Here is a 13,851-nt window from a genome sequence, read left to right as displayed (position 1 = left end):
AACATGGTTTTCAACAATAAACATCAGAGCACCCTGGACACTTCCAGCTTTTCCAAAAAGCATGTTAAATCACTTGCCCAAAAAGTCACAATGACACTTGTATGTCTTTAGCTGCACTTTTAACTGACATTTTACTGATGGCCGACAAATACTGTAGAAGGACATAGAAAAAGAGAGCCTGCAAGAAATAACCAAGATCAAATACATTCATAATATTCAATTAACTTGGTGGCTCTCCTTGCCTATCTTGTGGGCCTCTTTAAATCCATATTTCCTGAGGTATCTGATTATGATCTAATATTGGATAGAGTCCATAGACCTCTCCTCCCTCGCTCACCTGCTGACCAACGAGATGTCATTCTTCATATGCACTACAATTATATAAAGGACCGACTGATTGCAGCCTCTCAAGCCTCCCTTATATTTCCTTATGAAAATACAGAGGTCCACTTCTTGAACGACTTGGCTCCCACCACTGTCCAACAAAGGAAAGCCCTCCAGGACATTACCAAATCTTTGCGACAACATGTTTATTTCTACAGATGGTTATTTCCTTTCCAATTGCAGGTCTTCAGAGAGTCCAGGCCACTCTTTACCAAGTCCCTGGAGGACAGTGCTCTTCTCCTACGAAAGCTGTGTATAAGAGCTACACCAAACTCCTCACCTCTGGTGTTTCAATTGCATGCAGTCCTTGCCGGACTCCTCCTCTGGAATGAGAAAAAATTTCAAATTTCTCTTTCTCTTACACTGATTTCTCTTAAACATCTAATTGCATTACTGTTTATACTATTTGTTTCCTTATATGTGCCAAACCATTTAAGTTTTCACTTCTTTGTGGTTAGATACAATATGTGATTCTGCTTTGCACATTTCTTCCATACTGTCCACTTTGTAGTTGGCTCCACGGGTTTCCACCCATTTCCAGCTATGCCATTTTAGTTTTTTTTCTGATTAGAGTATAGACTCCATCCCTCCTATAATGGTTGTCTCCCTATTTTATTTCCTTTACAAACTTCCCCTCCTGATATCTTTGATGTTCGTCCCTCCATGAGGGACTTCCCCCTAGTTGCTACTAATTGTTATGTTTGATTGGTTTCTTTGTATGCCATGTATTTCTCTGTATTTCCCCACCCGTCCCTCCTCTTCTTCCTCATTCTTTTTCGGGTGCCCTTAACTTTTCTGGATTTTGAAGCACCTCTTCCCTGGGACTTTTGTCTGTCTGGATGTCCTGGGGGACATTCGCTGGTAAGCATGCTTGTTCTTCTTCTTTATTGTAACACATGCATCTGAAACTCATCTCTATTGATGTAAATGGCCTGACATCCCCTAAAAACTTTTCTATCCTGCTGTCAGCACTGAAATGGGATCATTATGATATAGTATTTCTCCAGGAGACCCATTTCTCGCCATCATTCTAGGCTATGGTCTAAAGCCTTTCCACAGACATTTTTCTCTTCTGCCCATGTCATACGTAATTAGTCAGACGTAGTCATGTTTTCGTGGGTGGATCATACAGCCAAAGTGGTTCTCTGAAGTCTTCCACCTGGAGATTTCATGAGTCTCTGCTATTGAACCCCCTGACCTACTCTGAGCTTGCTGGTATCTGGTCAACAGTAGCCATGTCAACATTCAGAATGTTGACACCACAATGTCGACATTAGAATGTCAACATAGTTCAAAACTGTCGACAGGCAACATGTCAACATCCTCAACTGTCGCCATGTGAAATGTTGACATGCTCAGAATGCAGATGGTTAGGGTTAGGCTGCGGGGTGGTGCTGGGATTTAGAGTTAGCCACTAGGGGGAGGATTAGGGATAAGGGGGGAAATACTTACCAGAATGATGGGGCATCACAGGTCACATGGTTGGTGGGATTCGGAAAAAGGCGCTAGAGATGCTATTGGTGCTGGGTGAAGGTAAATGACTACTGGGCCACCAGGGATGGTTCATTGACAGTTAATCATGTCAACATATCATCTGTGCAGATATAAATGTTGACATGGTCACTATTTATATGACAAATCATACCACACCCGAGCATGCTGAGGTACTGGAGGATTACTTTGAGATTACCTCCACTGATGATATTTCTCCTTCCATGCCCTGGAATGCCCATAAGGCTACCATCCATAGCAAGTTGATTAGCCTCTCTATGGCCGAAAAGAAACATGATCAGACCCTTATTGTAGACCTTGCATCTCATTTGTAGTCTGTCTGACTTCCCAACTAAATTACTCCCTCGGATGACACTCTTGGTCGATTGCAGGTTTTGAAGGGCCAGCTCAACATGAGTTGTCATATAGGGCAGCTAAAAAGCTTAAGTGGCTGAACCGAATGTTTGACAAGTCATACTCCCTTTTAGCTAGCAGACAATGGGCCTCATTTAGTTTGGATCTGCCGATTGTTGCGTTCCGCTCATGCGTGCGCGAGCCCGCCACTGCTTTCAGGACTGCGCTCGCAGAGGCTACGCAGACCCATCACAGAGTGATTGACAGGAAGTGTTGTTTGTGGGTGGTGACGGGGGGAGTGGTTGGCTGAACGCAGGCGTGCCACTGCGTTCACATGCCGTTTCAGGGGCGTGCATAAATTAGCCACTACGAAGCCATACGCAGTGTGCGTGGCTGTAAGCAATTTCTGAGTAAGGTCAGGGCTTGTGCAAGTGTGCGTATGGGTCCAATGGTACTCGATTGTACCGATGGTTTCGCTATTCTGCTAAACATTATGGATGTCCATATGGTAAAGTGGCCGTCCTTATGTGGTGCTGAGGGCCTGATTCAGAGCCGCGCGTAAGCGGGCGCTCGTTCATTCCGACCGATGTTCGCACGACTGCGCATGTGTACGGATTATAATACGCCTGCGCGAACCAGTCAGTGCGGCCGAAAATCGTGTGCTCGCTAAATAGCGAATGCCTGCTATTTTGAGTGACAGGAGGAGGCGTATGTGGGTGGTAACAGGGGAAGGCGCTTGAAAATGGGGAGTGGAGATCCGAACGCAGGCGTGCTTAAAGGTCAAAACGGGCGTTTTATGGGTGTGCATAATTAATACAGCAGCGTCATTGACCACGTCACTGGGTTATTTTATAGTCAGAACTGCTCGCAAGATTGTGGTAGGAAAAACCAACCACAAGAATAGCGAGCAGTTCATATGCTGGTCGATGTACTCGATTAATCTAATAAATAGCGGACATGACGTAGGATGCGAGCGGCCAGGGGGCGTAGTTATCCAAAAAACGACCGCAAGTTTTGTACGCTCGTTCAGACATAGAGGCGTGAACAGACCGCAAAGAGCGAACGGTTCATTTGAATAGCCACCCCCTTTTCCTGAATGGCCGTCCGCAAATTGCGTCCGGCTCTGAATCAGGCCCATAATGCGCATGCGCCTACCAGTCATTGCGGTCGGAAATCGTGCACTCGCAAAACAGCGAGGGCCTGCTAATTTCAGTGTCAGAATAAGGTGTTTGTGGGTGGTAACAGGGGAAGGTGCTTGAAAACGGGGAGTGGAGATCCGAACGCAGGCGTGCCAAGCGGTCAAAACGGGCATTTAATGGGTGTGCATAATTAACAAAGCAGCATCCTCGACCACGTCACTTGGTTATCTTTTAGCCTGAACTGCTCGCAGTGATTGCGGGAAATAAAACCTACCACAAGCACTGCGAGCAGTTCAGACGCCTTTCGATGTACTCGACTAATCTAATAAATAGCGGAGATGACGTATGATGCGAACGGCCAGGGGGCGTCTTTACAAAATAGCGAGCACATGTTTCGTTCGCTCGCTCAGACATAGAGGTGTCAACAGACCGCAAAGAGCGAGCGCTCAATTTAAATAGCCGGCCCCTTTTTCTGAACGACCGTTCGCAAATAGCGTCCGGCCCTGAGTTTGCAGTGCGATCGCAGTGGTTTGCCTTGCTATCACAGTTGAACTATGTGTGTATGCAATATTGCGATCTGTAGTGTATCAGGCCCAATGTTGTGGTCGTAATTGCTATTGGCTCCATTCACACCCCTGCTGGTCTCCAGATCTACTACCTGATAACACAGCTAGTTCTAAACAAATTTCAAACCTTACTTGTAATGGAGTGTACCGAAATAATTCAACACAAATACCGATTTTTTAAATGAATGACAATGCTTTTACTTATCGACAGATTAATCATCCATATATACTGTATATATATTTCACCAATACAGACTTAGGGCCTGATTCAGAGCCGGACGCTCTGACCAGAGCGCTCGCTCTGAATCAGGGCCCTCCTCCATTAAAATGGTGCGTCCTCCTGGACGCTCGTATAGCTGTGGGTCACCACCCACAGCATATACGAGCGTCCAAGAAGATGGTCGCGATGGTCTTGACCATTGCGACCATCGGACTTGCAAGGGAAACCCTGTGGTCGGGTTTCCCAGCCACAAGCCCTGGAGTGATTTTGGCTCTATCAGAGCCAAAATCACTCCCACTGACACTAGTGATGTCAGTGGGGCCGGCTTCAGACGGTAGGCGTTCCCATGGGGACGCCTCCGTCTGGCAGGCACGCCCACCAAAGGGGGCGTGCTGTCAATCAACATCGACAGCACGCCCCCTTTGGTGCGAGACCCGGAGCGATGGGAAGCCCGTCGTTCGCCGGGTCTCGCGCATGCGCACGACGGAGCTCCCTCCGTCGTGCGCATGTGCAGTGGGGAACATCGACCCACTTGCGAGCGTACTGCCGCTCGCGAGTGGGTCTGAATGACCCCCTTACATCAAAATAAGAAAGATTATACCAACAGTAGTAGAGAATACTTCTAAAAGAAATTTGTGACAACTAGTACAGACACTAACAGGATAGCAGTCAATCAATATTTCAAATGCATCAAAATGCGCGAACCGGCCACTGTGATCGGGATCTGCAATCTCAGTGACTACGCAGACCCATTGCAGAGTGATTGACAGGAAGTGCCATTTGTGGGAGGTGACGGGGCGTGGTAGGTGAAACGCAGGCGTGCCAGGGCGTTTGAACGCCCTTGCAGGGGCGTGCATAAATTATCCACTGCGATGCCTTACACAACCTGAGTACTCATAGCGTCTGATGAAGTTAGCAATTCCTGAGTAAGAGCTTGTGCAAGTGTGCATGAGGCATGATGGTACTCGATTGTATTGATGGTTTTACAGTCTTGCTAAACATTACGGATGTGTGTAAGGTAAAGTGGGCGTCCTTATGTTATGCTGCGATGGCATAATGATTGCAATGGATTAGCATACTATCGCAGTGAGACTGCATGCGCAAACGCTATTGCAATCGCAGTAGCGATCGGTAGTGAATCAGACCCTAAGAAGTAAGGGCCTGATTCAGACCCACTCGCGAGCGGCTGTCCGCTCGCAAGTGGGTCGATGGTCTGCACTGAGCATGCGCACGACGGAGGGAGCTCCGTCGTGCGCATGCGCCAGACGCGACGAGCGAAGGAAAGTCCTTCGCTCGTTGTGTCCGATCAAAGGGGGCGTGCTGTCAATGTTGATTGACAGCACGCCCCCTTTGGTGGGCGTGCCGGGGGCGTGCCTCCCTGACGGGGGCGTTCCCACGGGAACGCCTTCCGTCAGAAGCCGGCCCACTGACATCACTAGTGATGTCAGTGGGAGTGAATTGGGGTCTGATAGAGCCAAAATCACTCCGGAGCTTGCGGTTGAAAACCTCAACCGCAGGCTCCGGCTCGCAATTTCGATGGTCGCGATGGTCTCGACCATCGCGACCATCACAATGCACGCTCGTATAGCCTGTGGGTGGTGACCCACAGCTATACGAGCGTCCAGGAGGACGCTCCATGAAAATGGAGCCCGGCCCTCATTCAGAGCGTGCGCTCTGCTCAGAGCGTACGGCTCTGAATGAGGGCCTAAATTTACTAAAGTGAGAGTTTTTAGAAGTGAGTTTTAGAAGGGATGTTGCGCATAGCAACCAATCAAAAATATTAAACTTCCCAATGTATGCATAATGTTGACAAACCAATTTCCCAACTATGCGAACCAGGTACTAGGGTTCAACCAGGTAAACCAACTGTCGATAATCACACCATCACGTCTATTTGGTTCAGCAAATTAATTTTGAACCCAAGTCATTTCATTCAACCTTTATTTTATTATTTCTTCAGCATCAGAAGAAATTTTGATGTATGTACAACCTATATACCATTTGCAGCTGTCAAGTAGTTTAACAACACCATTCTGTGTTGCATCAAATTGTTTTTTATCGTTTAAAGCTGTCTTCCCACAAATCTAAAAGTACTGTCGTATATGTCCGTGATATTGTTTATTAAATCTCCCAATTCCTGTATCATTCTTTGATTTGCAGTTATTCCCCATGTACCAAATGTTATTATGTTCCCAAATCCCAAACCAATCTTGTAACCTTGGGACAGTGTAAAAAGGTGCTTGTATTTCTCATGTACCATTTGTATATCTATTTTTACCAGCCTTACTCTTTTCGGGAGTAATTCTTTCATATATGTTTCTTTTAGATCTTCATGTTGTATTACCACTGCATCGGGTAGCAATGTTCCTATAAAACATATTCCAAAATAACTTACCGGTAACCATTTATAAGTCCTATGTCCGCACATATAATATAACCCCTGTGATAGTGTACATGGTTTATTAGACAATATATTTGAAAAAGCATCATAAGGAACATTACAACTGGCACCCTTTTCATCCATACTTTCTACTTTCTTGTCACATTCTGCAATACGATGACTGCATGTTTTATTGTACCCCAACATTCCTTCTGTCTTTATACACTTTACCAATACACTCACACATTCTTCCTTATTAGGTTTCATGTACAGTATTTAATGATCTCAACAATCAAGTTTAGTTCTGAAAGATCCTCTCTGTAAGATTGTGTTACAAACACTAGTTCTCATATACGTCCCTTCAGCTCCCACTTTCCATACCGTTTTGTTAATACACATGATGTTGTCCTGATCATACCTTTGATACTTTGTTAATTTTAAACCTAGGGAGCCAGTGATATTATAAGGTTCTAGTCTGTGAGTTCCACATAGTGAGTGAAGTGTTATTCGATTTGAATGCAATGGGATAGCCATTAACCCAACATTCCCTGAATGATATTGTAGGTGACTACATATACATACCAACAATCAGTCAACGTTATTGTTCTTCTACTCAGCTCATAATAAGTAGCCAGGGAAGAAGGGTCAGTTTGTATAGAGGTGCTGTCTTTGAGCCATTGTATACACCTCTTCTCTGGATTTAGACCACAATATTCACATATACATTTTGAAATTGGGGGCAAACCTCTACACCTTTTCCTCACCGTAATAGCTTTTCTTTTCCAGTACTTCACCAGATGTATCTTATCCCAAGTCCCGATGTATGAGTCCTTATTTACCTGTACTTTGTTACTTTCTTATATTTCTTTTCCAAACCTAATTATTTTTACAAATAAGCTATTAAAAATTTTCACCTCTGTCTTTTGACCGTCCTCTGATCCATACCTATAATTGGGAGTATCAGTAGTAAAATGAGTGTGTGTGTCTTTTTTTTGTTGGCTGTTAATACTCTATCCCTTATAATCACAGGTTCCAAAGCATTAGTGGAACAATCTGGATTTTCCTGCCCAGGCTCTCCCTGTTAGTGTTTTCCTCCTGGACTATAGTCAGGATCCAATTTTTCAGTGACTGTTGTCAGGGGCGTATTTCCAAATATCCGCCTCCTTACCTCTTCCTTTTATTAATTCTTGCAACTTAAACCGGGTACACACTAGAGGATATGTCATCCAATCCGGTGGATCAGACAACATATCATCCACATCAGCCAGTGTGTACCGGCTATGTCGCTGACGATGCATGTTCCCGCTCCGTCGCTCCTGGCATCAGCAAGTGTGCACTTGCCGATGCTGGGACCCCCGCCGGGTCCCATCGTTAGCAAGATTGTTCTGGGTATGCATCGTTTAGTGTGTACCCCGCTTTAGACACTACTTTCATTGTCATTTCTGTAAACTGTCCTCCAGACCTCTTGCTCCATTTGAAACTTATTGCCATTTAAGCTATGCATCCAGGAGTCTCATATCCTTTCTGTATAATTTTGTCCTGATGTCTTCTGCTCCTGTTTAGTGTCTTCATAAATTAAATTGGGACAGGGACCTGGGTGAGCCCCTGGAAGCAGCGGATTGGTCGGATATATGGTCTATGGTCGCTAAGTCCTCCATCTGTGCCAGCATCAAAGAGGACATTAATAAACTGTTTTCGATGGTTAATAATAATTAGTATTAAACTATTTTTGATGGTTTTCGGTGCCTACTAGACTTTACAGAATGTTTCACTCAGTTTCCCAACTCTGCTGGAGGGCTTGCCCAGACCATGGGGCCTTCCTTCACATTTGGTAGTCCTGCCCGTTTATACAGAGTTTTAAGTCAATAAATCCCTGACATAAAAGCCGAAGCAGGACGCTTTCAGCCACTTAGTGGGCGGTTTCTATGGCAGCATCCGCTGGTTGGCTAAGAGCGTCCGGCTCTTAGCCAATCAGCACTTCCCCCTAGACTCCCATGACAGTAACCCACATGGGAACTGTCATTTTGGGGATAGTGCTGTATATACAGTGCGTGTCCATGGGATTGTGTCACAGATGTTTTTTTTGTTTTACCAAGACTCATGGACTACTATATGGACAAGAGTCCGGGCACATCCAAGGAATAGGTAAGTGTGAGTGTGATTTTATTTTTTTTAAATAAAGGATTAACACATTCTGTGTGCGCATCCTGTCATTTTTAAATTATTTTCTTTACACTGAGACTACAGGTGCCAGCAGGCACATAATGTCCAGGCATGCTGGCACTTGTGGTTCTACAAGTGCCAGCATACCGGGACAGGCTTGCTGGGACCTGTAGTCCCACTATAAAGAACATTAATATTTTCTATATTTTACACAATTACCCCAACATCCAATGTCACCAGGAATGCGGAGAAGAACCCTGGCGGTTGAGCCACAGGAGGGTGACCCCATTTTATTTTTCGGTCCCAGCTTTCCGAGGAATTTCATCCCTGGGCTGACCAGTTTGAGGCTGTCTTTACATGTTGTGTGTCTCCCTGCTATTGTGTAAGTCCTCCGGCTGGCACAGCCAAGGGCTGGTTACTGGTTACAGACTCAGAGGTCCATGGCTGGTTATGCTTTTGGGGGTGGGGACCAACGTAATTTTTATTTAAAATAACCCATTATTTACACTTTAGCTCTACAAAGTATGCACAGATCATACTGATCTGTGCAGTGCTCAGACAAACCAGTCACTCACAAGCAGGTCTATTTATTTATTTCATTCTTACACGATTTACATGATTCTCAGTAAATTTGTGATTTGTATTCTCTATGTAAACCAAATGATGTTTGTTCCGATGATCTAATGAAGTCTGTTGCCGTCTTAACTGTTTCACCTGCAATTTCAATGTGAGTTTGTCTTTAGTAAATCTCTGATTTGACAATTTGAAGGAATATCGGAGAAAAAGCCCAAATCAACCAAAAACTATTCTTAGTAAATTTACCCCTAAGAGTTTTCTCTAGTCTCTAAACCTTCAAGCTTTCCTTGAAAACTCTCCTCTTTTAAGACAACCTTATCAAAATTCACATAACCTCCATAAGATATTTTACCCAATTACATCCCTTCTACAGTCCACTAAGAGCCTCTGCAATCTGGTTGGACCAATATGCAATAAATAGCATTTATCCTTCTGTATCAAAGCCTATTTCCCTAAAGATTGTAACCTGCGAGCAGGGCCCTCTTACCTCTTTGTCTGTTAGTAGCCAGTCTTGCTTTATTACTGTTTTGTAAAGTTCAATGGAATATACTGGCACTATATAAGTAACTGTTAATAATAATAACAATAATAATAATAATAATAATAATAATAATAATAAAAACATGTTTTACTTCTACTACCATTTCCAAACTTCTTTCCTTGTTCCATGAGGTTCATTAAGCCTCATTGGATACACATACATCTTAAACTGCCTGAGGAACTCTGTCTCTCTAACCTCTTGGTCTTCTCTCCCCCACTCTTTTTCTATCCTCTTTGTCACCTCCCTTTCCACTTATCTGATAACTGGCATGCAAGTTGTTTCTCATTTACTTGTTAATAAACTTATAACCATTGATTTTCTTGCTTGCATCTCTCTGTCCCCTGCACAGGCGGTATTATTGTTTTTTGCTCAAGCTGTATTATTATTATTATCCTTTATTTATATGGCGCCACAAGGGTTCCACAGTGCCTTACACAATACATAAACAAATAAGCCCACAAGAAAACAGATATTAACAGTACAAACAATGCAGGACAGATACATGATTTATACATTGCTGCATAAGACTTAAGCTGGCCATACACGCTGCAATTATCGGGATGATCCGCCCGATATCGGCGGATCGCCGCAATAATTGTAGCGTGGGGGGGGCGACCGAGGGCTAAATATTGCTCGGTCGGGCATGCTGGATTGTCCAGCATGCCCGTCCGATGCGATATTTACCCGGTAACTGTCGGCCGCATCGGGCAGTGTATGCCCAGTGCGGCCGACAGACAGACTTTTCCTGTGTTTCTTTCATACGGAAGGAACAGGGAAATGTCTCCTCCCCCCAGTGTATGCCGCGGACATCTGCGGCTGGCAGCCGGCCAGATAAAATGTCTGTCCGTCTGACAGACATTTTATCTTGCCGTGTATGCCCAGCATTAGATAAGCGCATGGTGTCTGTAACCAAGGGTTGGGTGCTGTTGTAAATTAGAGTATAATTAAGTGAAAGAGAAGCACATGAGGGAAGAGGGCCCTGCTCGTGAGAGCTTACATTCTAAAGGGGAGGGGGCAGAAAAACATGGGTGACACAGAGTAGCTGGATACAAGGGTCACAGTAATCTAACATCTATGGAAGGTTAGTCTAAACTTAAGAGGAAAAAAAACAATGAGTACAGCAAAATTGCACTATGCCTCCTGATTTGGGGGCCACAGCTAAGGACTATTTGAGAGGTCATATTGCTGTGTGGATTGGTAAGGTATAGTTGGAGTAGATAAGCAGATTGCATGGGGAGATCAGGAGGGATGCGGGCAGCATTGAAGATCCAGGTGCAGGCACAATCCATAGGCATGATGGAAATATGGTGGTAGATAAAAACAGTCCTTAATAGCAGGAATTGCTGTTAAAATTCTCCTTCTGTTCTCCTCCTGTTGAACTCCTGAATAACTCCAGATTTAACTTAAATGTTCTATTGACACTTTAAACTAGGCACTGATGTTGTAGCAGCCTCGACTATGGCAGCCTAATAGTGACAAATAAGTAAGACTCAAACCAGGTGTCCACACTGATTCCACCCCCACCCCTAACACCCTCATCACATAACAAAGGGTCAGCAGTAAAATAAACAAATAGTGAGAGGACAATATACCAACAGATACAGAGTCATTTCCTGCCTTGATACAGATTTTAAAATAATATGAAATACTGTTTAATCAGTATGTTGGGTGCAGTAGTTAATTACCTAGCAGATTTAAAAGGCTGTGCAAATAAAAACCAAGCTACAATATGTAGAGTGTTGTAGTTAATTACCTAGCAGATTTAAATTACTTAATACCTTAATAAACTCTTTTTTGAAAAACAAAACATAAAACAATGCCATCTCAGAATGAATAGCATAGAGAGGAGTTTAGGACACCACTCTCAGTATCAGGATGCAGGATATAGATCTGTCAGTACTTTACAGCTTGTTTTTCTTGTTTGTTTTTACATGCTTCTGACTGCAGGCCACAATATGGTGTTATCAGTTCATTTGGTGACTGTAGTAGAAATAATTATAGACTAGGGCTAGAAATGGATATATCCTATAAAAATAATTCAATATAATAAGCTATAAATGCATAACTAATTCTATATCTAGAGGGGTATTCAATATGGGAGCGAAAAGTCCGTGCTGGACTTTTCGCTCCACATCGGAGATTTTCCTGGGATAAAGTATCGGGCGCGCGCCCGCTTTATCCCAGTATTCAATATAAAAGCTACGAAAACGGGAAACTGCGAAGTGGGATCTGCGTAAAAAAACGAATTTTTCCTTGAATAAATTGTAGCACCCCCCTAAAGTTGTAAAAACATGGGGGATCACTATGGGTACCCCTGTTTTAGCCTGCAAATGAAAGTCGGGGATTTAAATAGCCGCAGCGGGTGTTTTTTCCCCGACATTGAAGGAGTGTTGCAGAAGAGCACTTAGGTTATTTTTTTTTTCGTTTTTTTTAAGTGGTCCCATCAAATTTGGGGTACATGAAAATGGGTACTAGCATATTTTTATGTCCCTAAAGTAAGTTTTAAAAAATTCTGCAACTATGCACCTGCCGCTAATAGCCTATTCTAGAATACACCAGCCGCATATTTGCAGAATAGCCCTGAACCTATTTCCCTATTTTTAAACACTTTTTTCCCATTTTTTTTTTTCACCCCAATTTTTAAATAAATTTTTTGGGGTGTCCCTATTTTTTTTTTTTTTTAACACAGTTATTTTTAAAATGTCATTCCCAGGGGTGCAGGCTATTTTTTTTAAGCCTGCACCCCTAAACCCCAATTCTGCACTTTTTTTCACCACCTATTCAGTGGTGAAAAGTTATCCCCGTTTTTTTTCAAAGACTTTTCGAACCTGCGAAAAGTCTTTGAAATTGAATACAGTGTAAAACCAAAACCAGCGAAAATTACGTAATTTTTTGCGAAATTATCGCAAAAAAAGACTTTTCGCTTCATATTGAATACCCCTACTAATCTCTAGAGAAGCTGTGAGTAACAGCAGGCCTGGGGCAAGCCTTCACCTACAGCCCCAGGCTCTGACATCATAATTTGTAATCAGGTCTGCAAAATAATTTGGGCCAACAAAGGATTTTATATGCACATTTCTACAATTACTTTTTGTCAAATGTCACACTACATTTTGATATAGAGTATGTGGAATATAGATATTCATACACAAATATATAAATCATGCCCTAGTATAACCTAAAAACTATACTTTTCATGTACTTCGAGTAGAAAATGTTCAGAAATACTTTTTATATTTAAAACTTTCTTATCATTTTGGACAATATTTATAGGTACCGCTAACCACCCCTTAATGTGGCAGTATTAGCATCTGCAGTTCTGAGAAATGTATGTTCCTGCAAATAATTATTATAGGAACAGAGGCCCTAATTTAGCAGAGGACAGATTGCAAAGCCGCACACAAGTGTCTTTGCAATTCCGTCCTGCAAAAATGCAAATGCAGCAGGTGGTGTCTGACACCTTGCTGCATCTCTGATCCCAGCGCTGAAATCACCATCGGTCACAATGGTTGCCCCTTTGGTCAGGCTGTGATAGCTGAAGTTTACAGCAGCATGGCCAGGGCCTGTCAGCCTGCGAGGCCAGAAAGTCTGTGTCCATGGATGCAGATCCTTGCCTGGCCACTACCAGATAATGGGGACATCAGCCCCCCTTTCAGGCAATCAGTCAGAGATATATTCAGGCCTGCGTGTGATTTTGCAGGGCCCATTCTGCACTTGACAGAATGGGCCCTGTGCATAATCGTGAATCTGCAATCAGCAATGCACTATTGTGCACTGCTGGATCAGACCCAGAGTTCTTACCCCTTCCCACCAGCTTGCTGTTTTTTCAAGCCTCACTTTCTCATGGAAATCCAAATGTGTCCAACGTGAATTGAATAGTGCTGGGAAGGAGCTCCTGGAGCTATTCAATTCAGCATACTGTTATGTTAGAAAATGCCCGTTCTTCTGCCTTAAACATGGTGTTTAGTCGCTTTAACGGGTATTCTCCGACTAAACTGCCCGGCGCAATGCTGTTTCTGTAGCGCTAGGAGCAGAAA

Source organism: Taudactylus pleione, unplaced genomic scaffold (assembly GCF_031769625.1).
Source record: "Taudactylus pleione unplaced genomic scaffold, aTauple2 ptg000127l, whole genome shotgun sequence".
Classification (NCBI taxonomy): domain Eukaryota; kingdom Metazoa; phylum Chordata; class Amphibia; order Anura; family Myobatrachidae; genus Taudactylus; species Taudactylus pleione.
Note: the sequence above shows the minus strand (reverse complement) of the source record.